The sequence below is a fragment of the Dreissena polymorpha genome, chromosome 3 (assembly GCF_020536995.1).
Source record: "Dreissena polymorpha isolate Duluth1 chromosome 3, UMN_Dpol_1.0, whole genome shotgun sequence".
In the NCBI taxonomy this organism is placed as follows: domain Eukaryota; kingdom Metazoa; phylum Mollusca; class Bivalvia; order Myida; family Dreissenidae; genus Dreissena; species Dreissena polymorpha.
This window is the reverse complement of record NC_068357.1, coordinates 38,815,918-38,822,877: the sequence shown is the minus strand read 5'-3', so window position 1 is coordinate 38,822,877 and position 6,960 is coordinate 38,815,918. Positions and strand designations below refer to the sequence as shown.

At 35.4% G+C, this 6,960-nt stretch overlaps 1 long non-coding RNA gene across 1 annotated transcript; it reads right to left on the bottom strand.

The window, feature by feature from the left end:
- Positions 1-563: 563 nt before the first annotated feature.
- Positions 564-1,771, bottom strand: LOC127875067 (uncharacterized). Its single transcript, XR_008047248.1, has 2 exons — positions 1,701-1,771; positions 564-969 (listed from the first exon to the last, which is right to left on the bottom strand). It is a non-coding gene; the product is annotated as an uncharacterized LOC127875067 (long non-coding RNA).
- Between the last annotated feature and the right edge of the window lie 5,189 nt (positions 1,772-6,960).

Below are 6,960 nucleotides of genomic sequence, written 5' to 3'. Positions count from 1 at the left end.
CGGTTTGATACTAGTATAAGGTTGATGTAACCAAATACTGCCATTGTTGCGATTCGGAATACATGAAGCAATTTGGAATACCTGACATCTGCTTATAATATGCATATCGGTGGATGTTTTTTTATGAAAACTTAAATATTAATTGTTTATTTAATACAATGACATTTGACGCGTTTACCATAACGATACTGATACATGTATGTGACTTTGATGTGACCCATTTTGGACGACCTTCTTTTAAACCAGTTCTGAGTTGGTCACTATATTATAATCGCAAAAAGTGAATTTGAAGTGGATAGAAAGATTTGTGCAAATACAATACACGATAAGATTTCAGTAGAAGTGATCAATGTATACATGTATTTTTTTTCTCTGTTATACCTATGTGAATACATATTATTTATGACTGTTGTATTGAGGGAATAAAGTATTGGTTCACTTAGAAAGATTATTTCGTTTGTTCCTAAGATTGCCTTCTAATCGTAAGTAATGTTACTATGTCAAATGCATAACGAATTAAATCCGACCCAAGTCTTTTTTTTATCATGTATGTAAGTGCTGAATACAATTGAAAATTTATGCAGAGACATCGTAGGAAGAAATGACGTAACACAGATAATGGTTTATTTTCATAACAAAGTGAGAAACTAGCATCATGACATATACGGAACAAAACGTGTAAGTAAGTAGCACTCATAGCAATTATATGTCAGACGTGTCTATGTAGACTTTATAAATAAAACAAAATCACTACAAACATCAGCTGTACATGTTTTGTTTGGTTCGTGTTTTTTTTATTTGCTGTTTTAGTCCGGCTCTGTTGAAGGATTCTTTCTTGCATATTCTATATTTAAACTCATGTGGTCCATGAATGGGGCATGGTATCTCAATCCTCCCCTGATGTAAAATTCCTCATTACATATACTGCAATGAAAGATGCACTTATTTTCGCCCTTTAACCTGCATCATCTGAAAAGACAGTAAAAGAATGGTTAAAAAAAGTTCATATCAGAATAAGGTCGACACGTCATAAAATACATTAAATTAATTATAATATTACTGAAAGGGCTGATAAACGTTCTATTATCTCGTACATCAGCCACCACACAACCCATCTTCTAGAAAATAGGTGAATTGATTAAATTGGTCGGCAGGTTTTTCGTACAGCAATATTATTATTCTACAGTAAGTAACGTGATTAAGAAAACACTTATATTGCGCGACGTAACATGCTATAAAAACTATAATATTGCAGTACACATATAAACTTTATTTAAGATGGGTAGGTATATCATGTCAAGCTCTTTTACATATGAAAGAGCTGTTTGTCACTTGGAAGTCAGGTCGCAAAATGTGCTTAAGAGGAAGTCAGTTCCAAATAAGGGGTTTAACCAAAAATGTTTGCCAATAATTAATTATCAGTGATAAAACGGCGTGGGTAGAATGAAATAATCATGATTTTCTTTATATTTTTCTGTTCACGTGTGTCAATACTGTGTATTATAAGAGAAAATGATAATTGTACATCAAATTTATCGAACGTCCCGTGAGTAGACAACAGATTTGTGGACGGTTTTCCTTCAATAACTTTTTTATCCCGAGGTCTACGATCTTGAAACAAAAAACCGAGGGAAGCACACACACCGGAGAGCCGAAACGGCGTATTCATTTAAAATAATTATAAATACAAAGGGGCTTACCGGGTGAAAATATCCTCCCTTCCTTTAAGAAAATCCAACAAACGACGCCATCTTTGAAGTTTTGCAACAACTTTCTCACTTAAACGCGGTAAGCTCCCGTATACGCATGCCCCCCTGATTATTGATACTTGTTATAATAGTGCCTGAAACAATCGTCTAAAATACTGCATGACAGATTATTTTTTATTTTTTTGTCTATTTATATTCTATAGGAGAAATTATTTCATATTTTTATGTCATCTTGAGTGACGGATACCATAACGTGGGCTTCTCATAAAGTAGTGTTTGGGAATAACGACTGAACAATAGCAATAATTTGTCTTCGTATATGGGCGGTTTCTTCTCCCGATCTATTGAATTCCACGTTGAAAGATGCTTTTAAAAAAAACACTTGTCATAAATCAAAATGGCACTCACACGATATCTTGGGAAATTAATATATCCCGTTAACCATTAACAACTATTATTAAAATTATTGTAAGAAAAACATATTCGTGACGTTCGTCTGCACAATCTGTTCACGGGTGTTTTAGTAAGTGAGGCGCCTGCGTGAACTGTCTCGTTGATATTCCTTACGTAACTATGAAACATTTCGCAACATGCAAGTATTTTAAGCATAACTTTATATATATAATTCAGGAAAAAAAATAAAGACATATTGCTTTGCTGTTTTAAGCACATAACTTCAAATTTTTTTTTTGAGAAAACAAAACACAACGCAAAACCACTGTTACTTCAACTATCAAGCAGGTGCTTAAAAACATCAAAGTTGATTAGATTTCTTGTTGGAATTGCTCACTAGATTGTAGTCCCAAATGAATAGTAAAATGTAATATGTTCACATACTATTACTTTTTTAATATCATTCTCACTCCAATGCTTTTATTGTGAAAAAACATAGTTTAATACAAAAAACATACATTATATTATTTATATATATTCAAAACATGAATAATGAATAATTGAACAAATCAAGAGAGAGAAACGTCCGCTCATCTGCTTTCATGTAATGCAAGTTACCAATGCCCTTCACAATAGAGGACGATGCATCGAGCCGAACATGAAACACAAACAAACCCAAACACTTCCACGAGATATCTTATTTCAACCGCGCAACATATCCTTAGCATCGATAAAAGCAATGCTTTTAACACTGCAATGATGTTGGTTTCCGTGCACATTTATGGCGTTCGATTGCATTTGTTAATGTGCTGAAGTTATTAAAGTAACATTACTACTCAAAATCAACGAAAATTTCGTATATTATTTCGTTAAATAAAGCTAAGCAATTAAAAATCATTGTTCCCTATGGCCATTGTCGAAATTTCAACGCCAGATGTGGTCTGGTAAAATAGATGTTTGTGGATACAAAATGCTCGTTTTTTATTATGGTTTTAACATGGTACCACTTTAGTGTTCGTGTGTCGTATCAATAGATATATTCGCAGGAAATTAACATGGAATTTATTGTGGTCACAAATAAATAAAAACGAGCATTTTGTATCTACAAAAATTTATGTAATCATACCACATCTAGCGTTGAAATTGTGGCTATTGCTATAAGGAACACTGATTGTTTAGGCATTAACTTTATTTTACAAAATACTTTATAAAATTTTCGTTAATTTTAAGCGTTATAGAGACTTAAAAAAACACATATATGGTAATGAAATCTTTTAAACAGACACCATCGAACAGTGTGTGGCGTTACAAAGACAGCCGTGGGAACAAACATGCATCAGCAAATGGTTTTCCTCGCTATCTTTCTAGCATTGTGTATTTAGGAACAGACCAAAAGACATTTATCAAATAAGTAACCTTCCGCAGAGAAGTTAATGCGGTCAAGTCTACAATGACATACAGATCGGAGAATCAAAATTGGTTGTATATACGGCTGGAATACTTCTTCAAACTCATCAGTGCTCAATTCATTAAACATGATATTATGAATCCGTATGAATTGCACTATTGCTTAGTACATGCATTATTTCATGAATTTATATGAAACTATTTGCATTACCGGGTAGATGTAATTTAGCTGCAAACGAACTGAAACACCGGCAATCATGTTCATATTTAACAATATTGTAATTGAAAGTTCATGCTTTATGATGCTACTACAATTGTGTTTGGTCTTTAGTACTCATGCAATCAATGTCTGAAGATCACTGTTATAAGGTCATGTATTTTTAAGGCACGTTGTCAATCAAAAAATGTAAAATACCGTAAAATCCGGACGCAATCATTTTACTATCGTTTACCGCAGTTCTGCTACTTCAAATGTATTAAACCATATACATGTGTTTACAAATGTGTAAAATACAGACACGTATAAGCGCGTCAGGTCGTTTTAATACATCATTCAGCGCATTTCTTTTGTTTTTGACAATTATAACTTCATTAACTCTTGTTTTGTAACGAATGAATCAATGAAAATATCTCTTAACGTATGCAAAGACAAAACCATAGTTTCACGTGGACTATATGTCTTGGCAGACAGCTTTCAAGATGCAGCCATTGTAATTTATATAACATCTGCAGTCAATAAGTCGGCTGTAGATGTTTTCATGACCTAGCATATTGATGATACTGACAATATTGAGATAGAAATGAAATACTATGAATTTCGTGCATATTTCAATCTTATATATATAGTAAACGCAACGAACTCTTGCTGTATGATATATATATTTGAGATATAAAATATTTATTTAAAGAAATTACATATCACAGATATCTTTTTTCTACGTGATACAATATGTGCCACGGCCTTAGTCGGAAAAAAACGAAACCTTAAAGCCTCCTCACACATAGACGAATCCATATGACGAAGACTAGCGAAAATGGTAAATATATGAATTCTAGCGAATTCTTGCCGAACTTGTTTGAAAATTTGTTGCATTGTGTAATATTATAACGAAAGGTGAACGTAGAGGAACTATTTGGTGCGAATGATTTACGAAGTTTGACGAACAGTTACTGCAATTCGCTAGAAAGCGTTAGGTCGCGAAAATAATATTCGTTCTTTCGGTTAGCGATTAGGAACTATTAAGAGCGTAAAGATACGAATGTAAGCGCAACCTTGCGCATAATTGCGCATACCACCGAATATTTCCGAAACGGTGTTTCTGCATCCGGGCGTTTTGATATAGACTTACTTTTTCCGACTCGACTATGCATGTTGATTATGAATAAAGTCTTTTCCATTTAAGATTTTACGTAAATTTCGTGTCTTACTTTTACTATTACTTCCCTTTATGAGATAAATACAAAAACAACAATATTCTTTATTAATTTATTCCACTAATATGTTACACTTTATTTTAATCTCTAATGTGGCACCATCCTGTCTTGCCATGGCACACATCCCGCTGGAGAGTTGACCCAGTGCTTCTCACAATCTTACCTTTTTTGGTTGCTGTGTTGTAGCCCCTGATATTGACATTCCTGTTATCCTCCAAGTTGCGACCTCTTCTCCATTCCCCAGGTACCAGATCGCCTCTTCTATCATCGTGGTCAACCAGTGCATTCTGCATGGTGGGGTACCTGATCCTCATCAAGTTGTGGAGAATGCAGCATGTCTTTACAATCAGCCTTACTGTGGATGGGCTGTGGTTCATCTTTGTGAGAAGTATCTGAAATTACAGATGACCAGTATTGTTACGTGATAAAAGTTAACGTGAACATTTCTTTTATAAATGAAATTGTGTTTTAAAAAAGGGTATTGTAGTAAAGTTCCGCTATTAAGACCACTTCGAAGATTTAAAAAATTATGCGGTTTTTGACAATATTCAAGTCCCAATTGGAATTTATGAAGGAAAATGGTCCGATATTTAGACCACTTCGCTTTTGAGACCACTATTATGCCTGGTCTTAATAGCGGAACTTTACTGTACCTGGAATCGGTTGGCCAAAATCCCAAATGCTTTTTCTGATACTCTCCTAGCCCTGGATAACCGGTAGTTCAGGATTCTTTCGTCTCATGTCAGGACTCTATGTCCATAGGGTTTCTGCATGTTCTCGCTAAGGCTGAAAGCGTCATCTCCAACCAAGAAATAGGGCATGTCGACGGTGTCATTTGGAAAGGGCTGTGGGTCTGGAAATCCAATGGAACCATCCTGCACCATCTGCAGGAATTCTGATATATTATAAATCTTTGCATCTCCACTTGAACCGTATCCTGAAAATACAAAAGGATAAGAACTTGTCAGTATACAACTGTACATTGAAAACAGCACTAAAAGTATATAATTTATGTAATTACAAAATAATGCAGTTAAATTTATGTAGACTTATAATCACCACCCAGATCACACCATACGAACTTGTAGTCCGAGTCGACAATAGCCAGTAATATGATGCTGAAGAATCACTTATAATTATAATTTAAGGAACCAGAGCTGGCAGGCTTTCTGATAGCTATGTACTTGCCATCAATAGCAGCAACGCAATTTGGAAAGTTCCAATTCTTGAGGAAACCATCAGCCAGTTGTTTTCATTCTTCGGGTGTGGAGGGGGCTGTCATAACTTCATCAACATATTCTTCACATATAGCATGACACACGTCTCTGACCACTGCAGAGAGTGTATTCTCAGCGACCCGCCAGGAATACTGCATGCCTGAGTACTTGACACCAGAAACCAGGTGACGTAGTGTGGCAGCTAACTTTAGCCCTGGATCCAAGGGCTCCATGTACCGAGTGTGTTGCTTCACGAGGCGATGACGAACCCTTCCCAACATTTCATCGTACATTTCAGAAGGCATGCGGAAGAATTTCTTAAATGTTCCATGAGCTTATCATAGATGCCAAATCGGCGCCGTCTCCCGGGATGCAGCCATGGTCTTCTCAAGATATTACGTGCTCTGGATCCTCTTCTCCACCTTAGTCGGCCTCTGAGAAACCGGTCTATGTTTAGTTGTTGCTCGACTACTTCTTGATTGGCCATAGCAGCAACATACTGCATTTTCAGGCGTTGTATATCTTCCATTTGACGAAGAGATAATGATACCTTCAATATTATATATATGAAATAAAGGCATATGTCTGCACAAACTACTAAAACAATCAGGAGCGCTATTATTCGGATGGATTCGCATAGATTCGCTTATCGTAGTTACCCTTCGGATTAATTCGTATACGAGCATATACCGTTCGTTTTCTTAACGTTAACTTATCGTTATAAATCGCTTAAATGCGTCGGATTCAATTCTCTTCAATGCGCAAATCCTCGCTATAGTTCGCAAAAGTTCGCAAGCTAT